The sequence below is a fragment of the Peromyscus californicus genome, unplaced genomic scaffold (genome assembly GCF_007827085.1).
Source record: "Peromyscus californicus insignis strain IS unplaced genomic scaffold, ASM782708v3 Scaffold_7__1_contigs__length_154581171, whole genome shotgun sequence".
Classification (NCBI taxonomy): Eukaryota; Metazoa; Chordata; class Mammalia; order Rodentia; family Cricetidae; genus Peromyscus; species Peromyscus californicus.
Window position 1 is genome coordinate 3,400,572 of NW_026294595.1, and position 12,874 is coordinate 3,413,445.

A 12,874-nucleotide genomic window follows, 5' to 3' on the forward strand; every position below is an offset into this window, starting at 1 on the left:
ATCTTCTACACCCTCCAGCACCAGCTGGAGGTGCACAGTCTAAAACCAACAGGTCTGAGGGCAAGCCCTCCTGAATAGGCCCTATCCAATCTCAGCACACTCCTCCTTCACAGCCAGTGCTAGCAACCTTAAGACCCTTCCCTTCCTCATGGCCACATCCCCTGTCTGTTCCACCTTTTAAAGCCCAGCTAGGCTCCTCCCATTTAAGGGAAGTCTTCCCCACCCCCACCCGCCATGGGCCTGCATGCTACTTCTGGATCTGCAGGTCCTCCTTGGGGTCTGTTCATCTCTGGTTCAAGGCTAAGGACTCCACAATGCATGAAGAGCATACACACCCTATAGCCCAGTCTTCTCACCAGAACTCAAGGCCCCGGCTTCCTCTTTCCTATCTGAAGTTGTCATTACCAACCAGGCAAGGCTCTCTGTGGACTCTGGAAACCTCCCCCTGAAAGAGCTTCCCTTTTTGGGTGTGACAGGAGAGTGAGCCCTGACTGTAAAGACACTTGGAAGCCTTTTCTGCATATCCCTGGCTCCTCTTTGCTGTCACTGAGGGTACTTCCGGAGGGGAGAATGAGGAAAGGAAACCCGGGTTTCCGCTGGCAGGGAGCCTGTGTGCCTGCAGCACACTTGCCCTGTCTTTCCAACAGGCCACGCAGCCAACAGCACTCCCCTGCCAGACCTACCCCTAAACTGATCTTGTCAAGTGTCAAAGGGCCAACGCCCAAGCACTGAACTCTTGAAACCACCAGCAAAATACATAACCCTCCCTCTGCTTCTGCCATGCATTCGGTCACAGCAACAGCCAAAGTAATCACCAGAGTCGCACATTCCTCTCTCCTTTCGGAGGAGGCTGCTCTCTAAGGACAAAGCCCCCACGCCCCCACCGGGAGGTGCTGCTATAGTCTAGTCCGGGGACCACCTCAGGATGAATCTGCAAGTCATTCAGGGCAGCACCAGTGAGGGACCATTGCAGAGGAATCAGCCAGGCTCTTCAAGGGCAAGGGCCTCTTAAGACCCTTGCTACCTACACTTGGCTGATGGTAGGATGTCAGATTGAGGGCCAACTCCAGGAAGCAGCTTCAGCACACCCCAGCTGTTAATTTATGTGAGCACATCCATGCATGTATGGCTTTATCAGCACCAATAAAAAACATGTGTCCCGGTGCCTACTCTGTGCTAAGCCAAGAGTGAGGTATCTTATATACATTATCTCCTTAAACCTTCGGGGGATCTAAGCCTGGGCCCCCACACAACTTCTGCCTAAGGTGAAGCTGAAGCAGAGGGTAGGGGTGCTCCCCGAGGTCACAGAAGATAGTCACTGGTAGGAAGCTGGAGTTCATTGCTCCAGGGCCTACTGTCTCTACCTGCAGAAACCCTCCCCCCCCACCCCACATGAACTGTGTGGGTGCTTAAGGAAAGCTGTCAGTCCACAGCCCCAAATTCCCTTCCTCTTCTCCGCCTGCTCAGTAGCCCCATCTCCTCCAGATAAGCCCAGCGAGCTCCCAGCCTCTGGCCACCTCTGCCTTCCACCAGGCTGGATGCACCACCCTCATCTGCCAGGCCCCCAAGCAGGGCTTTGAGGCGATCACTGTGGCTGGCAGAGAAACCTGGAACCTTTTCCCCTACTGAGATGTTAACACATGTTGGCTCCCCAAATGTAATGTTTCTATTAAAGCGTTCCGTGGGAGTCAACTCCCACCCACGTGACATCTCCCCCGAAACAGTACATTTACTTGAACAAGCAATGAGACGTGGTCAGCCTTTCCTTTCTCGGCTGTCAGACTGCCAAGTGCTGGGCAGAAATTCACGGTGTGCCAAGGATTGGATGTGCCAAGGAGGCAAAGGACAGGGTGACCATAACCTAGCCCGAGGGCCTGTGCTAGCATTACCCGGTGCTCAATGCTCTCCGTCCTTAACTTGTCCAGAGATACAGCCACTCCCTGGGCTCTAACTAGTGCCTCACTTGTACCCCCAAGTCAGCTGTTACCTAGTCCCCAAGTCCTGTCCCTGACCATAAGGCACAAGTGTCACCTTGTGTCTACACTGGGCTACATGTCAATGTTCAAACATGCTTCTTGAAATTCAAACCCCTACACTGTGCCCTTATCCCCAACCCTGGGGCCATCAGTAACAATGCCATGGAGTGACCTGGGGGATCCTGCCACTCTCTCATGTCCAGGGGCTGCCGTCAGAAGTCAATCAAACAGCCGGGCAGCGGTGGCACATGCCTTTAATCCCAGCACTCGGGAGGCAGAGCCAGGCGGATCTCTGTGAGTTCAAGACCAGTTTGGTCTACAGAGCGAGATCCAGGACAGCACCAAAACAACACAGAGAAACACTATCTCAAAACAACGAGGAGGAGGAGGAGGAGGAGGAGGAGGAGGAGGAGGAGGAGGAGAAGGAGGAGGAGGAGGAGGAGGAGGAGGACTGGTCAATCAGAGCTGAGGCCAGACCTACCTAGAAGCCACTGCTCTCCTTGCTGCTGCATGTGGCCAGAGAGCTGGTCTACATAGAGCAAGGTGGCGTTCACAGTCCCTCCCAGGACTCCCCATAGCCCTGTCCTCAGACGGCCTGGGCCCGGCCTTCCTCCCAGGGTCTTCTGAGTCTGTGCTACAGGCATCCTGCACAGTGCTGCTGTGAGCTGCCACTGACGACTTTACCAAGACACACATCAGAGAAGGATCCCCACCCCTAGTTCACAGTCCCACTAGATGCCTGTCCCTGCCCTTAGGAAGCTGGCGGCTTAGTGGAAAGGGAAAGCAGACACGACAGGCCACGGGCCAGAAGAGGCCACTTCACTGTCCAGTGTGGGGTCTGACACTGCATGGGGACACTGCAGTTCTGGGAGCCGAGAATGGGAATGGCCCGGATCACCCCTTTCTGAGCCCTACAACTCCCTCCAAACTCTGCCTGGCACACAGGACACCTCTCATTGCAAGCCAATTAGCCCAGGGCTGGCCACTGACATGCCACACCCTGTTTACACCAGGACAGCCCAGCCCTGTGAGGTAGGTGCCTTGAGTAATGCCGTGTTTACAGGTACAGAGTGGGGCATTCTTATTTCCCCAATCCACAGAGCCTAACTCCAGCAAGCACGAAGCCTTTAGTTCCCCACCTGCGCTACCGCTGCTGGAAACTCAGCAGCGGTGGCCTGGTGCTGAAGACCTGAAGCCTAGGTCCTGGAGGTGGAGGTCATGTGGTTTGGGAGCCTGAAAGACACTGGTTCCGTGGTTTCACACATCACTCTTCTCTGCCAGAGAGAGCCAAGCCTGCTGAGGATGGCCAGACACAGAATTCTAACTGGGGAGCTTGGTGGCGGAGAGCCAGCAGCAGACTCAGTAGTGATGGTGTGCAGAGGAAACAGCTGAGCACAGCAAAGAGAGCATTGACCCAATTCAGCTCCATTCTGTCTTCAAGAAAATGATCGAGTTCAAAAGAATAGGTTTCCCATGTCCCCAACGGCTTTGGAGGGATGGAAAGGGGAAGGGGGACCAAAAATGGCCCCTGGGCCCACTGCTGGTTATCTTTGAGTCATTAGGCCAGGCAAGGCTTCTTACTTTCCGTGGTGGCCAGAGGGGTTGGACACAACTGAGAACCACATGGCTGGGTTTGGTGGGTGGTCCTGTTGGTCTCCTATCTCTACAATGGGAATCCTACAACCCCCACCCCTTCCAGTGTCAGCAGAGCTGATCTGGAAAGGCATACAGGGTAAGAGGTCAGATGAACAGGAATGCAGGCCCAAAGCTGTCTGGACTCTGAGGAGAATGTTTGAAGTGAATGGTTTAGGAATATGTAAACGGTAACTTGCTTGCTGGTAACCAACCAGAAAACTGGAACACCATTCCACCCCATTGTGTGAGACCCCGCCTGTCTGTGGGCTACAGCTGGTCGTGAGCCACGGTGGGCCACCTCTAGTTTAGTGACACATTAATTTACGCTGGGACAGTGTTCTCCCCCTGCTTACTGTTTTAGTTTTTCTTTGGCTCCTGAGGGGCTGACTCTTACCCCTCACCCCACCATCAGACTGCAGGAAAGAGGGGGTCTGCCTGTCCTGGTTTACTTTAGAAGGTATGGGGCCTACTTCCCTCCTTGGGCAAATGTTTTATTCCTTTTTAGCAAAATGGGGGCTTCTGAGAGGGCCAAGAAAGAGAACCGGCTCAGAGATGAAAGCATTACCAAGTGTCCCCAGGAGCATCCAGGGCAGGGGGAGCCCACCTGTGAGGCTCTTGACTGTACTGAGCCCAGGGAAGTAGTCACCTAGGCTCCTCAGCCTCAGTCTTATGCCTGGTACACAGGAGATAAGATCTGTGGGACTCAGTGTTGCACAGATCAAATGAGCTGCTGCTGCTGCCAAGCACTTGGGAGGATGTCTGGCACATAACAAGGGATCAAAAACCAATAGGTATTATTATTCCTGTTGTGTTATCTTTAGTGAGAAGCATGCCAGAGGATTCCGAGTGGGTGACTGCAAACGTGTTAGCAGCCGAGGCCACCTATAATTAGCAGTCATTACATATGCAAATGTCTGCACAGCAGCTAGAGCCAGTGTTGTTTGAAGTATGTTTAAATAACCCTTTCCCCCAGCTGCCCACCCTCCTCAAATCTTGCTTACACTATTAATTTCATTAACAAACATTTACTTCGCAAGGGCAGATAGGAACTCATACATATCTGAATCACAGGCTTTAAGGACTGGGATGTGGCTAAGGGACAGGACACTTTAAGGCTTTGTGTTGGCTCAGAGAACAAAACAAAGCGCTACAAAGGTTTTAAAGGTTGAGCCTCTCCCCACCCTCGCTGTAGTCATTTGGGGTCTGGTTCTGGGTTCTGCGGCTACTGAAGTCCAGGCTGCCACTTAGTATCTTCCACAGCCTAGATGGAGTCTCAGCTGGGTACAATTCCCAATCATTGTGCTGACAGAGTGCACATGGTAGGCCTACAGGAAGTTCTAGATGGCTAAACTTGCTACCAGCTCCTCAGGTCAATAGGGCCAGAAAGCAGAGTATCTGGGAGGTAGCTTTCTTGTAAGTCCCAGAGCCAAGTCAGAGCAGGGCCACCAACTGCTCCCCAACCAGGCTCATCAGGAGAACATGAATGGTGCCAGGCCCAGCCTTTCCATGGACGCTTCACAATGGCTGTGTCGAGAATCATGGGAGATGAAGTCATTGCTCCCAGAAATAGACTGATTAAGATGTGAGGGTAGTGCAAACAGCAAGAACGGACGGACTGACGGATGGATGGATGGACGGATGCGCGTGAGCGCACACACAAACACACACACACACACACTCCCCCCACCCTCTATTTTTTCTCTCTCTCTGTTTCTCACCCTGGGAAGCCTGGCCAGGCCTAAGCTCCTCTGGGAAACAGAAAATATGCCAGGAGCCAGAGCTAGCACAAGGAGCCTGAAGGTGGGTAGGCGATACAGCTACAGCTGTTGGTATTTTCTTCCTTCCTTCCTTCCTTTCTTTCAGAATAGCTGGCACCTAGGGGGCAATTTCAGGGACTGCTCTGCTGGGGTTCTCAAGCCTGAGCATCTATAAAGTCCCTAACATTCAACCAACTGGCACACTCAGACACAGGTAGTTTCCTTATCACCTCCTCCATGGCTTCATCCTGCATGTTCCCCAGGTGAAACCCCACCTACCTCTCTCTTCTGGGCTGCTCACATTCCTATCTATCCAAGAGGCAGGAATGACCAGCTGGCGATTAGGGGCAGGAGTGGGCTTCTAGTGGCTAAGGAAGAGCTTTAAAGCATGTCCTCTTGCAGCTATATGACCCTGGGCCAGTGACTCCACTTCTCTGAGATTAGTTTCTTGGTCTGTAAAATACAGATAGCAATGTGTCTACCTCACAGGGTAAAATGAAACGAACTGTGTGTTCATTCACTGACACTACACCAGCCCTACCCTAGGTACTGGAGACACAGGAAGGAGCGAGCGGGAGATGAAGTCTACTCTCTCAAGGTCCTGATCAAATGTGGGTCAGGTTCAAACCTACACGGCAGAAGATGGGGGGCTCAAATCTAGCTCAGGCAGGAAGAGTCAGGGTTAACACATGAATGAGACAAACAAGCAGGGCCAAGAGGACACCGCTGGCGGAAGAACAGATATGGAGCTGCACTGCAGGGCAGGGACCAGGGACCACTGCAGCGGGGGGGGGGGGGGGGGCGCATGTAATCCCAGCACCTGGAGACAGAAACAGGAGGATGGAGAGCTTGAGGCCTCCTGGGATATATTAAGGAGACCTTATTTAAAAAATAAGCCACAACAACAAAAATAATCAAACAAAACCACCAATTGTTCCGGCACTGGCAAGACTAGATAGAGTAGAAGGGGAAATGGGGAGATCAGCCTAGGGTCAGCTACAGGCACAAGGTGAATCTTCTATAAATATTTCTTCTTATTGGCCCCGTCACTCACTACCACCTCATCCTCATCACCCCTAATATTCACACACACACACACACACACACCCCAGAGCTGTTGGGCTGATCCTCAAGAGAGCCCCAGGAATGGGCTGGCCTCACGCTTGCTTTTCAGATGACAAAGAACTTCATCTCCAAGGCAGGCAGGCAGTGCCACTGTGGCCCAGGCCAGCACTCTGTGTTCACTGCTCCATGGGTGCTTCCCCAGCTTTGCCCATAAATAAGCGGGACACTGGGCTAGCTAACCCAACCAGACACTTACAGTAACCCTCCCTACCCAGGGCCAGTGCTCCATCTCCTGACCAGCTATACAAGTTTCAGAGCTCTGCCCAGACACTCCTGAGAACCCCAACTTGTGACTCTCTTCCTCCATGGCCCACCTAAAAACCCAGGCCACACTCCTGCCTGGCCTGGCCTCCCTTTGGAGCACCGAAGAGCTGGGTAAAAGCTGTGGTGAGGGCAAGCTTCCCAGGAACAGCAGCAGGTACCTCTCCCACACCAACACAGGCAGGGACCACAGCTGATTTTCTGTCCCTGTCCCCAGGGTCTAGTACAGGTGAACAAAAACAGAAATAACTCACCCCAAGGATCCCTCAGGGGAGTTCTGTCTGCCCCAGAAAATGAGACAGGCAACCTGCCTGTCCTGGAGTTTGTGTGAAGCTTCAGGGAAGCCATGTTCCAGACCCGTCTCCACTCCTCTATGGACTCAAACACTTCTCTAGTTCCCCAACCCAGAAAGAAGCTGCGGGCTGTCGGTGAGGGCAGGAGTGCTCACGGGAAGGCACTGCCTGCCTTCCCGCCAAGTGAGCTGAGGAGGAGGAGGGCACTGGTCCACGCACAGGGACAGTTCTTTGTCTATGAGCCCCCCCAAATTTTCTGCAGAGGAAGATCCCTGGTGGTTTTGGTGGAGGGAGAGTTTTGAGGTAGCAGTGCTTGGAGTCTGTGCTACGAGCTTCTGATTTTAGTTATCTCTGCATTGAAAGAAGACTTAAGCGAAGAGAAAGAGAATGGGAGGGTAGCGATGAGGACTCTGATGAAGAGCTGGCTAATGTGGCTCCCATCACCCCAAAGTTCCTAAATCCCCGAGTGCTGCTTGACCTCAGACCAGCACCCAGAACACAGAGAGGAGCCCCACCTCAGATACAGGCATTTGGGGGTGGCAGACTCTTCAAGGCCACCCAGGGTGGGGGTCGGGTGGAGGTGCTCTCCATTTTCCTCATGCTTTTGCAGACACTGAGGCTGGAAACCTTCGGGCTGTCGGGATGCTCCACCAATCCAAGATGAGGGTCAGCTGCCTCTGGCTCTGACGCTTTGCATACAATACGGGGATAATGAAGGTTTAAGCCTGAGGACAATGGAGGGACCAGGCACCAGGTGATCGTCTATAAAGCCAGTCAGTGGAGAAAGAGGAAAAGGAAAGTTATGCCTACAGGCCTGGACAGGCCTGAGCCAGGCTAGAGGTGATCAAGGTTCTGAGGAGCAGGAGCCTGCAATGGAAGGGTGGGAAGGACAGGGCACAAGGTCTCTGTGAAGGCCCTCCTCAGCAGCACAGGAAGGAACTGCCCTGTTGGCAGAAGAGCAGATGCTAACAGCAGCAAGGTCACATGCATGGACAGTGCCGTCCCACCGCTGCCCAAGAGCAGGACGCAGGTGTCACTGGGGTGTCTCTTCAGCCACTTTTCTTTCCTGGGCTCCATCCGGACTGGCCCAAGGGGCTTATTTCTGTGGCAAAGCTGGGGAAGCACCCATGGAGCAGGGAACACAGCTGGCCTTCTCAGGGCAGCCTGGGCTAGCCTCCAGCTGATATGCCGGCCCACGGCAGCATTGCACACCACTGGGACCAAGCCAGCCCACAGCCAGGCAGGCACCGTCCACTCAATAAATGGACGTGGGTCCCATTGTTTCTGCCCTGTCCCTCTGCAGGGAGGCCTGGCCTAAATGCCTTCTAGCCACCTGGACTTTGGCCACCCTTACCATAAAGGACTCTAACCAGAGTGCAGGCTGTATTTGGTCAACATTCGTGTTTTGTTTAGCCACACAGTGTACGACATTTTTAAGTCTTGAATCAATTGCCAGCATTTAAAGATGCAAAAATTTAAATGTCACAAAAAATAACTCTAGGGCTTTCTCTTCCAAACCCAAACTTCTGCCACCAAAGCCCAGCAGCTGTCCCTGACCCCAGAAGGACATAGCCCTACAGACTGTCACAGCCGTCATCATAGCTGTGAAGTGCCTCAGCTAGGATTCCTATGTCACATGGGCAAGGCAGGGCCCACAACACATCAGACCTCTCCTAGGGTCACACCAGCTCCTGGCACACAACTGAGACTTGCCAATGTATGTGGAGAGAGAGAGAGAAAAAAAAAAGCAGATAAATCAGATAAATGCTGGGCTTTACCACGCCCAGGACTTCCTGACTGCCACAGCTTCTTTGCCAAAGCCCTGCCCGCTGCGTGTACAGCTGACCGACTCGGGCCCTCCCACAGGCGGGTACTTCTACAGCAGGACCTGTGGGACAGGAATCTGCAGACTGCATCTGCACCTCTGGCATCACCACATGGTCTTTGTTTAAAGGTCAGGCCTTGTGGTGTCTAGGCAAAGAAGGCCAGCGCTCCTGGCATCTCTGCACCTTCTGGCCAGCCCAGACAGATCCCCAGGACGTCTGTCAAACTGAAAAGGAGAAATCCAACAGCAAGAACTCACAAAGTCAAGGCTTCTTCGATGCTGCCTGCGGGAGGCCTGCCCCTCTCTGAAGCTGGTAACCAATTCTTCCCTCTTTCTTTCCAGTAAATGAAACTCCACAGGGTTTCCAAGGTCAAAGCTGTGTCGGTGGCAGGAAGGGTTCTCTTTGTTCTTCTACCTCAGACTTACCCCAAACACAGACAATTGTCCCCAACAACCAGTTCCTGCTGGGTGGAGACAAGGACCAGGCAGGTGCTTCCTGTGGCCCCCAGGAGTCCTGCTCCCCTGGATACGGTTCTCTGTGGGCCTGGCTTCCTGAAGCTCCACCTCAGCATGAAGTTGGGAAGAAGCGGCTGCCAATCCCCAGAGTGTACCCACAGCCCAGGGAGGGGTCAAGGCTCAGGAGGGGCTTGGTCCCTTGTTAGTGGCTGAGGATGTTACCTCAGGCTACTCTCCTCTCTGTTTCAGTCTCCTCACTTGAAAAATAAGGAAATAAATACCCAACTGGAGAGATTCAACCTCCTAACAAGACCCAGAGGAGCTGTGGGGATCATAAAGTGCCATGCCAAAGTTAATTATTCCAGCACCTGGCATGGTGCATGACATGCAGTAGGTGCTCAATGAATGTGTTTATTCGGCTTGAGCTGTGCCAGGCTTCATACTGGGTGGCAGAAGTGGAGAGGAGGTCTAGGCTGTCTATGGGAAGTCTGCCCTTCAAGGGCTAGAGAGACAATGGTCATGCATGTCTTGCATGTAGAACTGCAAGGAGCCCCATGTGGGACCCAGAAAGGGGTCCTGGGCTCCTTGAGGTAGGAGTAAGAGAACTGGGTCTTATAACCTCCACCTCTGTCCTGTAGCCTAGTTCAAAAGTGGCCAGGAACCTGAAAATACCACAGTACTGTAGAGGCCACCTTTTCACGGACATTCAGTAGTTCTTACATGTGGTTAGAGAACAGACTACCTGATCCAGCCAAAAGGATATGGCAGCCAGTCCTGAACAGTCTGTGGCCACCAGCAGTTTTAATGTTGGGCAGCTGGCAGGCTGTCCTGGCTTTTCTGTACTAGCCTCAAGACCTTGGAAAAGTCAACAAGTCCCTCTACAGCCTTTTCCCAGCACCTCTTATACTTCTGATACCAAAAACAAAGCACCCAGCCAAAAAGGGGCCAGTCTGGGGCCCATCGTCTATCTCCTCAGTCTCAGCCTTCACCTCTCCTACCTGCTGCTCCTGCCCTTTAGAACTGGCTCCCACTCTCCCAGCGCCGAGCCTCCTTTTCACCTCCCACAGCCTGTCCAAGAAGAAGAAAGGCCCTGTCCTCTGAAGCCTGTCCTCAGCGGGCTCCCTCTACCTGTCTCGGGGCCCTGCTCCTTGCTTCGCCACCTGAGGGACCGACTCCTTTCAAACCTCGAGTATTATCACCATTCCAGCAGATTCCCTGAGAGCAGACCCAACTGTTCCCCTAACCCTAGACAGCAGTAGGAAGAAGCAGGTCAGAGTGTCTGCGGCCCCTTGTCTACTTGGGAACATTCCTTCCTCACCTGGCCCTGACGTCCCTCTGCAAGGGGCTAATCTCAACAGCCCTGTATGCAGATCGAGGCAGAGTGCTCTTTGTTAGGACTGGGGGAGGAGCTAGACCCCCAGTGTCCCCAGGAAGCCCTTCTACTGTTGAGGGGCAGATCCAACAGGGACCCAAATGAACAGCTCGAGAGGCTGGCAAGGGGCACCAGGGAAGCAAGCCCTAAGCAAAGGGGTTGGGACTTGAAGATGGGTAGAGAAGGCATTTGGACAGGGGAAGAGAAGGCAGGGAGCACAGCATGACGGCGCCTTAAGGGTTTCGGCTTCAAGCACCTGCTCCGTGCCAAGCACTTCGCTGTAAATTTCATCTATTCCTCAAGACTCCCAAGAGACGGGGATTGCCATTATCCTCACCTTACAGGTAAGTAGGCAGAGCTAGGTTTGACAAAGACCCTGACCTGGGGCACTTGCATGAGTAAACAAGGGAGCCCAGAGCACAAGGGGATTGGGGCAGCAAGGGCAAGCAGAGTCTGGAGGCTCTGAGGCTTGTTGAGCCCTTGATGTCAGCTCTGCTGTCCCTGCAGACCCACCCTAGCATATACAGATGAAACCCCAGGGAGCACCTGGTGGCAGCAGGAGGATTGCCAGTCTAAGGACCTCGGTCCCCCAACCTTCTTTCACCATTTGCCTGAAGCCTGAAAGCGGCTGCTGCTGAGGAGCCGGAGAAGGCAGCCAGTCAGGAGGCATGCTCAGTGGCCACACCACAGGCTGCTGAGGAGCTGTTGCCAGGGCAGCTGAAGAGTCTGCCTTCACAGGCAGAGCGCTTTAGCACATGCTCTCTCTGGGCTGCCAGCACAATGTCCAGCAGCAGCTACCTCAGCCATGGGCTTCAAGCTTCTGCCCCAGAGAAACAGGGCTCACGGGCAAGACATCTACCATCTGGGATGGCTGGTCCTCTGCCAGGGTCAGGGGAAGTGGAGCTGAGGAGAGAATGAGGGGAAAATAGGCCCCCCAACTGAGCTCCAACCAGGCCAGATCAGACCGGCCCTGGGATAGTTATGGTCCAGACTACTGCGAAGGGCTATGTATGTAGTCCACAGACTCAGAGGAATTCCAAGCGCTGTAAGAAACATGTGAACTTGGACTGAATCCACCCAAGGGCAGAGTCACAAAACCCCTCAAAACCAGGAATCCATGTGCTGAGGTGGCAACCAGAGGTCTAGAGTAGTTTTCTCTAAAGCTGTGCTAGAAAGGACGCAGTGTTCCTGAGAGCACACCGAGAAGCCTCACACTGACCACACAGGCGCCACCAACCTGTCCGAACCTGCCCCAAGACTCAGGAAAGTCAGCAGACCAGCGCTGCCCATGGCGCTCAGGTCCTGAGTTCTACTTGGACTAAGGTCGCTTAAGGAGGCCCCTTGACCCTTGAGCCAGTAAGGAAGCTGCTGGTCCCTGCTAGGAACACACTGAGGCATGCTAGGAATGATCTGAGACTCAGTGCTTCTCAGCAGACAGGAGCACACGCAGGAGACTGTTTGCAGGGCCGCTCTCTCTGTGTGTGCCCACAGCAGTCTGCCTGACACCACTACAATACTTATCCTGGGACTCCCTGGGTGGAGAGGAGTCCAAGCTCTGTGCTCACGGCAAATCTTTAGACTAGAAATTCAGCCACTCTGACTTAGGAGTAAGAGGCTGCAGGTCAGGTGGGCACCCTGAGACCGGGCTCTGAGAAGAGCCCACTATCCACCTGGCCTTAAGCGGGTACCTACACATACTAGCACAGTGGCTGGGATACCTAGCTGGGAGAGAAATACAGAAGAAAGGATCTCAAATCCTCTCATGGTCCAAGGAGAAGCAACGCATACATACATGGTAGGGGAAGCTTAACGAGGTGCCTTCCACTTCACACCTCCCTGGGTTCCAGCAGGCCCAAGCCTGTCTATGGAAAGCCGGAAAATGCCTATGAAGAGACCCAGGATCGGTATCCAGAGTCAGGGCTGCTATGTGATCCTAAAATAGCACACTGAAGAGCAAAAGCTGGCGGTACAGGTTGGTTGGTTCTGTCACTTGACACAAACAAGAGGGAACCTTACTTAAGAAGAGGCCTCCATGTCTGCTCTGTGGCAGCAGCACCCCCGGGCAGGTATGGTCTTTGGCCATCTAAACCCAAGCTGAGTGAACCAGAGAGCAAGCCAGGCAGCACCATGGTCTCTGCAGTCCGCGCTTCAGTTCTTGCCAGGACTTCCCTCAC

The 12,874-nt window shown here is 53.5% G+C and overlaps 1 protein-coding gene across 11 annotated transcripts in view; it reads right to left on the reverse strand.

The window, feature by feature from the left end:
* Positions 1-12,874, reverse strand: part of Dab2ip (DAB2 interacting protein) — a 182,083-nt gene that overhangs the window by 41,253 nt on the left and 127,956 nt on the right. The window contains exon 1 of one of the 11 annotated variants that reach the window (XM_052725906.1): positions 5,648-5,760. The exons of the other annotated variants lie outside the window; for them this stretch is intronic. The gene's annotated coding sequence lies outside the window, so the exon portion shown is untranslated. Of the gene's footprint in view, positions 1-5,647; positions 5,761-12,874 lie in introns of those variants that run through there. 11 annotated transcript variants of the gene reach the window in all.